General features: G+C 37.8%; 1 protein-coding gene across 1 annotated transcript in view; it reads left to right on the top strand.

The window, feature by feature from the left end:
* The first annotated feature begins 6,739 nt into the window (after positions 1–6,739).
* LOC127502590 (glial cell line-derived neurotrophic factor) overlaps positions 6,740–13,702 on the top strand; it is a 30,772-nt gene continuing 23,809 nt past the window's right edge. Inside the window, exons 1-2 of the mRNA XM_051875609.1 lie at positions 6,740–7,172; positions 7,871–8,288. The gene's annotated coding sequence lies outside the window, so the exon portion shown is untranslated. The remainder of the gene's footprint in view (positions 7,173–7,870; positions 8,289–13,702) is intronic.

Below are 13,702 nucleotides of genomic sequence, written 5' to 3' on the forward strand. Positions count from 1 at the left end.
ACAAAGCTCTAATGAGAAGTTTGCAGGCTAATTAAAGCCTCAATAACAGATTAAGCTTGGCCAGACATGCAGATTTAGAGAGAGCACTAACTTTGCCTCATCTAAAGTTACCTAATTTTCCTTGCTCAGAACGGCTGATGGATTCGATGTAAACTGTCAGAGAGATACTTGAGCTACACGACGCAGCTGACAGACGTCTTCCCGGTAATAGACGTTCCCAAGCCAAACTTGAAAAGCCTTTAAAAGGAAGAGACCACAGACATTTATCAATTGCCTGATTCCTAATCAGTATGTCACGGACAATATGAATGCACATAAACTTCATATCTTATAAATATAAATGCACTACTGTTCAAGCAAGTTTTTTTTTTTTTAAATAAATTAATACTTTTATTCAGCAAGGATGCATTAAATTGATCAAAAGTGACAGTTAAAGACATTTATAATAATACAGTAGATTTTTATTTCTTTCCTACTTTCTATTTGTAAAGAATCCTAAAAAATATATATATCAGGGTTTCCACAAAAATATGAAGCAGCACAAATGTTTTCAATGATTGCTGAAGGATCATGTGACATATTAGATAAAATATCATTGTGCATCACTTATTGTAAAGAAAGATGCACAAACACTTTAACAAAACCTTTCATAAAAAGATTGTCCAATTTCAAATGCTAAACCAACAGATGTAGTGTTGAAGATAATAACAGTCAGTATTGTGTTTGTTTGTGGTTAGTGGATGATGTTAGTTAATGTGATTCTCTACACCTGTGTGAACTTGAGGAGAACTGACTTCATACATCCACTAAAAGTCACCAAAACAGCTGATTCAAACACACTGAGAATTCAAAAATGATGAAGAAAAGCAAAGTGTGGCTTAAGTGTTTAAATATATAGTTTGTTAAGTAAACAGAAAAAATAATGATGTAATCGCTGGCCTGGATACCATTTACTGAAGATTTCCCGCTAACATTACGTAAGAAAATCTGTCATCTCAACATCATTTGACTCAGCTGGAAGCCTTTTTTGGGGTTCCTATGAAGAGCACTTCAGTTTGAAATACATTGCTCTCGTCTTGATTCAGCACGTCTGTTTAGTAATTCACCATAAGGGTTTAGAGAGACAAGCTGCCATGCAGATAAAGGCTCAGATGAACAGCTTTGTTTAACACAAAAGCACAAAAGAGGGTTTAACTGCTTCCACAGAACTAGTGTTTGAAGTTACACATAATGTTGGGTGTGTGTTTATCTGAAAAGGGGAAAGCGAAATAAAAAATGTTTTCTGGTCAGATACATCATGTTCCACTTTTTTACTCAAGAGTAGCAAAACGTGGGATTGAGATTGTTTCATGAAATTAATTGAAACATTTTTGGAAAAAAAAAAAAAAAAAAAAAGTATTTTCCATTTTCATTTTAGTTACATTTTAGTTATTCTGTTGTGTGTTTTTGTCATTTTTATTAGTATCTGTTTCTTTTAAACATGTCTATATAGTTTCAATTAATTTTTATTTCCGTTTTAGTTTGTTAAACCAATTTAAAATAAATATAAATGAAAAATGGATTTGGTCTTAGTCAACTATAACCCTACAAACAATACAATATTTTTGGCACAACAGAATTTATCAAATCCACAGCGGTTCACAAATAATTGGGTGATAATATCTCCTGTTGCTAACGTCATTTTGCTCAAAAACAGCTAAACCAATCAAATTAAACGTTCATGCTTTATGTTTACATACATGAGATGCCAGAGAGTTCAAGTTCAGGAGTGACTCCTGTATTCCATAAACACACAGAATGATAATTTACTCACTTTCACATTTGTGTATGTGGCCATTGTGATTCAGTATACAACCATCACAAATAAATGGCATGTTATGACACCTAAATACACTGGAAATATCTAGTATTCTATAATCACAGACATCTACACCTGGACATTTCCAGTTAAAGGTGAGGTATGTTATTTCTGCAACAATAGAGCTACCAAACAGAATTACAAAACTAATAACTGTTTTCAATGAATTTCTTGAACTTTCTGCAACTGATGATCCTGTCTGTCATTGGTCAGCCAAACAGATGATGTGTCAGGCTCAAATTTGACGTAAGCTGGCCGAAAGCGACGTCATTTAAGCATGGCATTCAACAATTAGAGGATGGAGGATGCCGTGATCATCATACAAGTTATTTGATTGAAAGAGCAAAAAGGAAGGCTAAAAGAGACGAAATTTCCTATGACAACTTGCAGTGCTACATATCATCGAGGCTGAGAAAAGAACACAACGCCGCAGACAAAGGCGACAGGTAAATGCTATCTATCACTGTTTTCCATGTTCATGAAGTAATTATATGTAAACTGTGTGTTTACATGGCTTTTTAAAAATGGCAGGTACCGTTGTTTCACACAGAACACGTTCAGCCAATCAACATACATTTACGTCACTGGTAGTTCCTACTGTGCTGGGTTAGACTCTACTTTGAAATAGGAGATAATTTAGTCCCCTAAAAGGGTGTTCCTACAAATAAAATCATTCCCAGTTCCTGCGGTGCAAACACGCCAAAAAGTGGATACTTCCGCCAATAGTTATACACACTAAAAAATGCTGGGTTAAAAACAACCCAAGTTGGGTTGAAAATGGACAAACCCAGCAACTGGGTTGTTTTGACGCAGTGGTTTGGTTAAATGTTTCCCCAACCTGCTGGGTAGTTTTATTTAACCCAACTATTGTTTAAAAATTACTGTATTGCTTACTTAAGATGAACCCAAAGTGTGTTGGAAATTAACATGTATTATTATGTTTAATAAATTAATATTTAATTATAAGTTTAATGGGAAATAATTAAACAATAAACATTTATTAAATTGCTTATTAATAAATGTTTACCTTTTGATTATTATTATTGCCTCTAGTAATTAGATTTTTAATTTCCAATCTATTTTGGGTTCATTTTAAGCCAGCCAAATAGTAATTTTTAAACAATAGTTGGGTTAAATAAAACTACCCAGCACGTTGGGCAAACATTTAACCCAACCGCTGGGCTTTTCAACCCAACTTGGGTTGTTTTTACCCCAGCATTTTTTTTAGAGTGGAGGAACTATGAAAACGTTCCACCGGTAAGAAAGCCCCTATTGATGCCATAGAACCATTTTTGGTTCCCCAAAGAACCTTTCTAATTCTTAATAGAACCATTTTTTTCTTGCTGTGAAGCAAATTTTAAAAATCCAAAGAACCTTTTTCCACTGTAAAGAATCTTGTGTGCAATGGAAAGGTTCCATGGATGTTAAAGAACCTTTATTTGTGAGTGTTCAAGAGAATCTACCCATAAATTATTCATAGTTGTCTCTGCATGTTAAAATAGTTTCTTCTTTCCAAGTTCAACATCAAACAAGTTAAATAAACTATCATTGCATCCTCTCAAATCTCTCAGCAAAGTCATGCTTCTCTGTTTAACACACTTTTCTTTCTCCATGACTCACAAGACAGGTGCTGAATCACGCGGTCGGAATGTTACGAGAGTCAAGGAGTTGCTCGAGACTTTAGACAGGTTGCAGAATGAGCGTATGCCATGCTGCTGTACAGTCAGACATTTATTTTTTGTGAAGGTCTTCCATCTGCTTTGCATTAGCTGAGTCTAACACTCTCTATGCTGAGAGCTGATGCATTTCAGTGAATGTACAAGTCAACAGCCCGGTAATAATCCCGGTAAATTACCGTAAAATTACCAGAATGACTTTACTGGTAAATACACAAATATGCTGTTCACACAAGCAACTGCGTTCTGGCTTTTTTAAGCAAGCAAGCAACTTTATTTATATAGCACATTTTCAAACAACAGGCGTTGCCCCAAAGTGTTTTACAATAATGACATTTAATATTACATACAACATAGTAAACACGACTCATTCAAAAGATAAATACGTTTTTAAATAAGTCTTAAAAGTGGCAATTGATGGAGCTGACCTCACATGGAATGGGAGGCTATTCCAGAGTTTAGGACCTACCATGGAAAAAGCACAATCTTCTTTTGATTTAAAATTACAGCGAGGGACCTTTAAAAGTCATTGATCTGAATACCTGAGAACTCTGGAAGGAGAGTAGGGAATAAGAAGATCACTAATGTATTGAGGGGAAAGACTGATAATACCTTGTAGACAAACAGGAGAATTTTGAAATCAATCCTGAATTGATCGGGAACCAATGTAATGATTGCAGTACAGGGGTAATATGGTCCCTCTTTCTCATTCCCATTAAAAGCCTTGCTGCTGCATTTTGGTGGGCTGACGCAGTTTGGGTAGACCAACATATAAAGAATTACAGGAGTCAATCCTTGATGAGATAAAGGAGTGAACCACAATTTCCAAATCCTTTCTAGAGAGAAAATGCTTTACCAATTGATCTCAGGTAAAAAAAAAAAAAAAAAGCTACCTTTAACAATGGCACCAATCTGTTTGTTAAAGTTTAGTGATGAGTCCATTATTTCCCCTAAACTCTTTACATGATCTTGAAGTTTTAAGGACAGGGAGTATAGCTGACCAGCAAAGGTAGGTCACATCAGAGATCCTACAACCAAGACGTCACTTTTACTCTCATTTAACTGTATAAAGTTGTTAGAAAGCCAAAGCTTAATGTCACTGTAACATTCATGTACTTTGTCCAGAGAACATGTTTTATATAAACTCACTGGAAAATAAAACTGAAGATCATCAGCATAGAAATGGTATGCAATATAGTTCTGAAAAATAAGAGAAGAGAGAACAACAGCGGTCCCAAAATTGACCCCTGAGGAACGCCACATACTAAAGGAGCCAGTGTGGAGGAAAAGCCTCCTAGATTCACAGGAACTGTCTTGTCCTTTAAATATAAGGCAAACCACTGAAGGGCTGTACCCTGGACCAAGGCCGTAACCATGTCTTTATTTTTTAATAAAGCATAAAGAAACAGAACAGTGGAGGAAATTCTAGGTCTAATTCTAGTTGGGAAAAAATCATTTTTGAACTATTTGCAAATAATATTTGCATTAAAATATTCACACATGTACTTTAATTTGTATGCCTAATATGTCGAAAACGTAAAACATGAATCACGTAGCCTAAATGTATATTTTCAATTCAAAATGGCCATATTTGAGAAAAAAGTTGAGTAGTTTGCATCACTGGATGTCAGCTATTATATGTTGTTTCGCTATTTACATCTTACCTGACTATCTGCTTCTGTGAACAGTAAACCCCGCCTACTTTGATTTGACTGGCCATCTCAATCATTTTGACATTGACGAGCGCTGTTAGATCACTGAGATAGACCAGTCGCCAGACTAACAATGTGACTTTTAAACCTTTTTGTCATCCTAACAACAGTGCAATAATTTCAAAATATTGGGGGGGGGCAATTTGGCCATTTCTAATTATTGGGGGGGGACTTGTCCCCCTCAATGTCTATGGTGGTTACAGCCCTGCCCTGAACTCCAACCCAACACTCCAAATGGTTAAGAAGAATCTCATGGTCGATCGTATCAAAGGCAGCATTTAGATCTATTAAAACTAGAACAACATATGATCCTAGAGTTAATAAAGATATGAGTCTAGAGATAATAATATATTAGTAACACATTAGTAACCTTAAGCAATGCAGACTCAGTGCTGTAACATGTCCTAAAACCAGACTGAAATGTGTCTAAATAATGTAAAAGTATTTAAATGTGAGTAAAGCTGTGAGTAGACCAGAAAAAAAGGCTGGATCTCGAGCGCAACACGATGAAAAAGCTGCAAGATGTGGCACAACAGGCAAAGATGATTATCTACCGTGTATTTACATAAAAAAACTATTAAAAAGCTTACTGTAAACAGCGCAAATTTACTGGTAATGTTACAACTTCTCACACCGGTAAATTGCCAGAACCGTTTAACCAGTATTTTTGAAAAGGTCCTGTTCACACATGATCTCTTACCGGTAATTTACCAGTAAAGACTGTATGTGTGAAAGGAGGTATTAACCTTGCACGGCCCTTCTCAGGAGCCGTGCAGAGTCTTACGTTCTCCCTTCCTGGCAGACTGCATCTTTGGTTAACGGCCATAAGTTTTGAGGTATTTTCTGTGGAAGGTCAAAACAAACCTCTAACAAACCTCGTCAGTTTACTTTCTTTAGCACAAATCACAATACATAATTTCAAATCAGATTTACAGAAAAGATAGCCTGAATTCCCCAAGAGGTACGCGTGCTTGCATTAACACGCAGAAAGGTAACCAATGGCACACAAGCAAAAAGAGCAAGAGAGATTAAATGAGGGCCTACTGATTTTATTTTGTTGTTTATTTAAGAACTGAAGTCATTCACAAACGCATGCCAAACTACATATTGCAGTAATCCTTCAGCGTCATGCAGCCCGTTTAATTCAGTTATGAGCTGTAGGGGAACGTTCAAAAAGCGTGACGAAAAAGGTTGCGCTTCCATTGACCTGGAAGGTGCAATTTGGTCTCCATTTCTTGAGGTGTTTTGAAGAGCAAAGAAACCTTTGTTTTTCTTCAAAGACTATCAAAAACAAGACACTCAGTGACAAGGTGATAAAAAGATGCATGTGGACTCTGAATGTGACACAAGAGACAAAAAAAATTAATTAAATCATAAATAATTTTTCAAAAATAAAAATAATACAAATATTTTAAACATATTAAATATAAATTCAAAATATCTTGAATCATTAAAATAATTAAATTACATTAATTAAAAATTAAAAGTCTGGTTCGGAGCCAGCGATAGACAGAGTTCTCACTCTCTGAAGCCTCTCTGGCAGGATAAGTGTGAATTATATGGATTGTCCCACATCACAGGTGTCAAGCATGTGGTGTACAGTAGGTGTTTACAGCTCTTGTTCATTGTGCCCTGGTTTTGAGCATCCTCAGGCCCCATCCAGCGAGAGAGGGGGAGATCCCAAAAGCGATTAGAGTCCATGGTAATCCGACCCATCCAGTGATCAGTGTGCTGGTAGAGGAGGAGTCTCACACACAGGGAGGAGAAAGACTGACAGGGACCGAGGGGAGTTCGCCATGCACACACCCCTAAAAACATACACACGCAAACTCCTGCTCTCACACATCGCTATACACACACGCAGGGATCTTACGCACGAAAGAGGACAACCAAACCAGGATTTGGACAGCTTGTAAGCTTCACATGGTAAGTCTGGAAGCGCAGAAGGAATAAGCTTAGTCTAAGTACCTTACAATTTTAAGACTGCGATCTGTTCATATTTAATTTGCATTTGCAGTAAGTCACTATAAAGTTACGGTTTAAACAGGAATGCTGAAAAGTGAGAAAAACGTTCAATTTTGACAAATCATTAAAGGCTAAAATTCAGAGAACTTTCTGAAAACCATTTTTTCAAGTGCTTGGTCTAAACCGTACATGAAGGTGAAGATCTGAAACAAATTAAACCCTCTAAAGGTTTGCAAAAATTTCCTGGCTTCACTTAACAGCTCTGTTGCAAAACCTTGGTTTGCCATGCTGTCTACATAGGCATCTTAACCTAGAGAAACCTCATAAGGGATTGATTTGAAACGCTCTGCATAGGGACCAACTCTGTGCATTTTACAAACAGCGCTCTGCATGGGAGACTTGACTCACGATTGACTTTGATAGAGTTTGCATGTTGCTAAGCAAACAATATGATACTCTACTAAGTGTAAGACATAGAACACACAAATATTGGGTAAAATGGTCGAACAGTAATAGATTGGACTAGTTTAACTAATAGGTTTTGCATTCGAGCAAACACATCCACCTGCTTAAACTCACAAACAATGCTAATTTCTTCTGCTGTCTTTGTCATACTAAGTGCACAGTGTTCATTTTGCCAATTTGGTATTGTGTTTCAGATCTGGGATCCTAAAAACGGACAGGACTCAGACGGCAGCCTCATTTCCAAACTGATTTAAATTGCAAAGCCACGATCAACTAGTCTCAGACTTGCGTAACCAACTATGTCAAAGGATGAAGAAATTCCGAGCCCACCTCCAGAGTGGCCGGAAGAAATTTTAGTGTAAACGTATATCGGAAAAGCCTGGAGGAGAAGTCATCATGAGAAGGAATCTCTAAGACACTGGTATAGTACTTAATATCCATACAAACCAAGGCTCTTGCTATTGACTGATTACATGGATGTACAGCGTGGACGGACAGCACACACTAGCACCTCCAATCCTGCCTCCATGAGGGATTTGCCCTCCCCACCTGTTGCCTGAGGTCAAGCCAACACAACGCCACCCTGATAAGTCTGGCTTAGCTGGCCACTTGGTAAGGACACATCTTCTTTTGTTAGCATAAGCTGCTACTTACAGCCGGGGTGTTAAACACTGCAGATCGCCACAGATTCAGAGAGCGCAACAGTGCCAGAACGCATACATCATGATTAGTAAACAGGTTGTTTCATTAATCGAATCAAGATGCTGAAGTTTTCCAAACTTGTGGAAGTTGTATCATCTCAAAGATTACCAAGACATCTGCATGTGTCTCTCAATAGGGGCTGGAAATCTTGATCTTATGTTATATTGTTTTATCAGATGTAATAGATCGTGAAAGGAAATCCCTGTTTGGTGTTTTTTATATTAGACCACAACAAACCCCAGAAAGTCCCCTAGGAGGACCTTTGATTCCTGTCTTAGACCTTCAGGTCACTATACATCACTTACGGTCCATTTGAGTTCAATGGGCTTTTTTTAACCATACCTTTGCAAAGCGGATCTCTTTAGGGGCAGATATAGAGGTATTTATGGGTAGTTTGATGTAAACCAGGTTAGAGAAGTTTCCAAAGAGTATCTGTTGGTATTCAGGGAATCCCTTATGGGTTAATCCGCATTTACTCTTGTGCTGGAAACCAAAAAGTTTAAAAGACAGTTAATATTCAGTAATATTATCGATGTGACTGCACTGACGCTTTTGGATGAGAACAAACCTTGACCTGAATTGAGCTGGACTATGACACTTTTGTCTTTATTAGAACTGATTTATAGCTGAATTGAACTTGTTTCATATTTGATGAACTTTACACATTTATTGAACTGAACCGAATCAACATTGAACAGACTCAAGCTGAATAGTGACAATGAACTGAACTTGCTTCATGATTGATTCACTTTACACCATGGCCATAACCACCATAGGCATTGAGGGTCCCATTGAGAGTCCCCCCAATAACTGGAAATGGCCAAATTGTTAGGATGACAGACAGTTTAAAAAGTTAAATTTTTAGGCTGGTCTGCCTCAGCGGACTAACAGCGCCCGCCAATGTTAAAATGATGACCAAAATCAAAGGCGGCGGGGCTTACTATTCACTGAAGACGAGTGTGAATTCCAACACAACTCTTTTGGTTTTTACAGTGAAAGAGTGTGTGCGTGGTAAGATATAAGTAGCTAAACATTTAATATTTGACAGCTGTTTTATTATGGATACGTTTAACGACCCACAGTAACATACAGTGATGCAAACTCAACTTTTTTATGGAATTTCTCCATTTTGAACTGAAAATATGCTATCATTTAAATTGTCATTCATAACTGACAAGACGTTTTTTTTTATTTTTGACATATCAGACAAACAAACAAGAGAGAATGTGTGCATATTTTTAAATAAAATATTATTTGCAAAGAGTTTAAATGGACTACTTCACAACCTACAACTTTCCGATATGAAAATTTTGGCGGATACCGATAACCGATAATTCTTTATATTTGAAAGCCAATAACCGATATATTGGCCAATAAATCTAAATTTGAGAGCCTGATTCCCTGCCATAGTGAACATTGTGATTGCTACCTCTTGTTTCAAGCAATTTAGCAAGGCTGGTATATGGCAGTTGACCCGTAACGATGACCTAATCATAATCGTCAGTGGGATCTGGTGCATTTTGGGGAGGCAAAGGCATGGCAGGTTAAGCTTATATTCACTTGAGCCTTTCAACTCCCATAACCTGGGATTCAATCGGGCTTAGTTCTCAAGCCTGATGAAGGCGCACGCTGTAAATTTGATGCTTTCACCACACTCTTTCACTCAGAGGGAACGCTCAAAATCCGCTTGCAGGTGCAGCGTTATCTTTTCAAAACACGACCCTGAGCTTTGACATCTCATTTTGATCCCTGCACATTTTTCCAGATAGAAGATCTTGGATGGGTGCGTTTGTTTTTTCTGCCTGTCCTGCTCCGACACGCTCAGGGAAAGCTGCATTCAAGTGTGCCAGTCGCTAATCATCAGGACTTTTAAAATGCCATCACGCACAATAGCACCAGGGTTTTATTTAAGTGCGATCTGCTCTTCGGCACGCAGAACTGTCTGGATTGAGGTTAACTTCGGCTTTGGCTTGCGAAAGCAAACATTCGTGGCATTAGATCCAGACCGTAAAATTCCACGATGCAACTGATTTACGGTTTACAGATTTGACTATCCATTTGTAATATCTGATAACACAGCTGTTGTCAAACAGAAAAAACAACAACTCTGGAAGTTCTAAATCACGTATACGTGATTAAAACAATGTTGAATACATTGTGGTTTAGTGCGCATTAATCAGGATGTGATATGTAAAGGTCACGTCCTTTTTGGCTATTGATCACTGGAGAGACGCACATGTGCATGTCTCTCCATCATGCATCTGGGCTTTTATTCCTGTCAGATGTTCCAGACTTTCCCTAAATGAGGTACAGTTTTACTACCAACCACAAATAATAAGTGGGGTGAAAGATGGCAGGAAATGCACTCTAAAACACGCAGCGTTCACACAGAGCGGGTGAAATGACCACTCTAACCTTGGGAAGCTCGGTTATATGATGATATCAAATTCCTGCCGCAGTAAATCCTCAGTGGAACCACAAATCAAACCTCAGAACTAAACTGTTGACTTCATGGCTGGGCCCACACGGAAACTGCATCTGCAGAGTTAGGACTGAAATGCCCGTCATTCACAAACTACTACATATCCACTGTCCTTTGTGTGTTTGTTTAGTAAATAATATGTGAAAACTGAATATGCTTCCAGGAGTGTAGTATTCTCTGGTGTCTTAAAATAGAAAAGTTCACTTAAAAGAAAAATTAAAATAGTCAGCCTCACGTCGTTCCAAACTTGTATGACTTTTCTTCTGCTGAACAGAAAAGAATATATTTGGAAGTTGGTGTAAAAACAACATTGGAACCCACTGAATTTCGTTATCTTTTGTGTTCATACAGGTTTGGAACGACATGAGGGTCAGTATAATGACGTCCCACATTTTAAAGGGGTGGTTGATTATGATTTCACTTTTTTAACTTTAGTTAGTGTGTAATGTTGCTGTTTGAGCATAAACAACATCTGCAAAGTTACGGCGCTCAAAGTTCAATGCAAAGGGAGATATTTTCTTTTTTCCAGAAATCGCTTTTTAAGGACTACAACAAATGGCTGGTAGGGACTACAACAAGCTTCTTCCTGGGTTAGTGACATCACAAACCCCAAAATTTACATAAACCCCATCCCCGAGAACACGCAACAAAGGGGGTGAGGCCATGTTGGGCTGCTTTAGAGAAGAGGAAGAGTTGTTGTAGTAGAGTGTTGTTGTCATGCCGTCATTTTACGCCGGACTGATTCACAAACGAGGGTCAATTCAATGTTGGATTTGCACAAAAGATTAACATGACGGCACATGCTAGTCGATGAGTTGAATCAACTCCACAGCAACTACATAAATTTATCCACTAACCATTCAGAAACGTCTAAAAGTTGTAACTTCTTCCTGAGTCTCTCCATCAGTGTCGACTCCGGTTTGAACAATGTAAGGCTGAACACCGTTACTGACAATCCTCATTTTGGCTGCGTGAGATTCTCCAGCTTTGTTGTTGTTGAGCAACCGAAGCGTGAGCTGTTAAAGCTCCGCCCTCTTCTGGGAAGGGGGCCGGGAGCAGCAGCTCATTTGCATTTAAAGGGAAAAACGGCGTGTTTTTGCTCACCCAAATAGGGGCAAATTTGACAAGCTATAATAAATGATCTGTGGGTATTTTGAGCTGAAACTTCACACACACATTCTGGGGACACCAGAGACTACTATTACATCTTGTGAAAGAGGCACAATAGGTCCTCTTTAACACATTTTACATTGTGTAATTTCACTCTATTGAATTCTCCTGACTTTCCTCCCAAAATCTGCATGAAAAATTTAAAAACTGCCTCAAAGATACAGGACAGATACCAATAGGAGTGTAATATTCTCAGGTGTCTTAAAATGGAAAGTTTAAGAAAGCAAATGACTTTTTTTCTGCTGAACAGAAAAGATATTTTGAAGATGGATTATAAACAACATCGAACCTCTTCGAATTCCATTGTAAGGATTTTCTTGTGTTTATACAGGTTTGGAACAACAAGAAAGCGAGTAAATGATTTTTTTGGATGAACTGTCCCACATTTCAACACATTTTTCACTGTATAAATTCCCCAAGGAATTCTGCTGACTTTTCTCAAGAAATCTGTACAGAAAATGCAAAAAGTTCTTAAAGACACAGGACAGGCGAAATGACGTAAGCACCATTGTGCATCACAGAAATTCTAAGGGCCTGTTTACACCTGGTCACATGTGTTTTTTCTGATCGGATAGCTATCTGATTTGTTAAAATGGTTCCTTTTACACTTGGCCACATAACTTACACTTGGCCTCTGTAAAACGGATATAAATCAGAATCTTCAATTGCTGCGCTATATGCAAATTTAACGGAGTTCATGTCAACGAAAGCAACAGATATGAGCTGCATTTTATTTATCATCAGCTAATTTCATGATCAAAGACCACAATAGGAGAGAGAGTGGCATCAGAACTGGTAAGATCATTTACTTTTAATGAAGATGATTGTGTGTTGAGCATCTGCAACTTACTTTCAGTTTATTTGCGTCAGTTTGCGCGTTGGCTTGCTGAAGAGATGTGATGTGTGTTGCAGTAGCGCTGTCATATCTGGCAATAGCATCATATAACCTATAACAAACTCTCACGTTTATTTTTCATCTCGAAAGCATTTCAGAGGGCATTTACACCTGGTCTTTTCACAATCGGATAGCTATGCTGCCAAAAGAGAGATAAAATACTTGTCAGCTTCAGTGGGAGTTAAAGTGCATTTAAATTATACTGATTATAAATAAAATTGCAAAAGGTCTTAAAATAAAATAAAAACAAGATGTTGGGCAAAAGTAATGTCTAGGCTGTCATCCTTGTGCAGCACAAACTCTCATCAGATTTTCTCAACACAGCAGCTGTCTAGACAAAACCCAGCAGAGGTGATGTCACAAGCCAAATTCAAACTAACATCACCTGCATGAGCACCCTGGTGTAACGTTCTGGACATGTGCACTAACTGAGATACAAGCTATAAGCATTGTGCACTTTCACAGCTGAAGCATCTGTCAAGGGTTGTGCAAAATTCTGTGAATTTGAATTGGCCACAACAAACAGGAAATTGCATTTTAATTTGAATTCGAATGGCAGGAAGTGGACTCCACTGAAATGCAATTCAAAGAAATTCAACAACCAATTTGAGTCATTTTGAATGACGTTTTTACTATATTGTTCAGATGCTAGAAACTACAATCTGGAGCCATGGGAAAATTAATATGATAAAATATACAATTACACATCCGTCCATGTGTCTATTTATCAGTCCATCCATCTTTTATCCATCCATCAATCTTTTATCCATCCATCCA

This window comes from Ctenopharyngodon idella, chromosome 2 (assembly GCF_019924925.1).
Source record: "Ctenopharyngodon idella isolate HZGC_01 chromosome 2, HZGC01, whole genome shotgun sequence".
Lineage (NCBI taxonomy): Eukaryota > Metazoa > Chordata > Actinopteri > Cypriniformes > Xenocyprididae > Ctenopharyngodon > Ctenopharyngodon idella.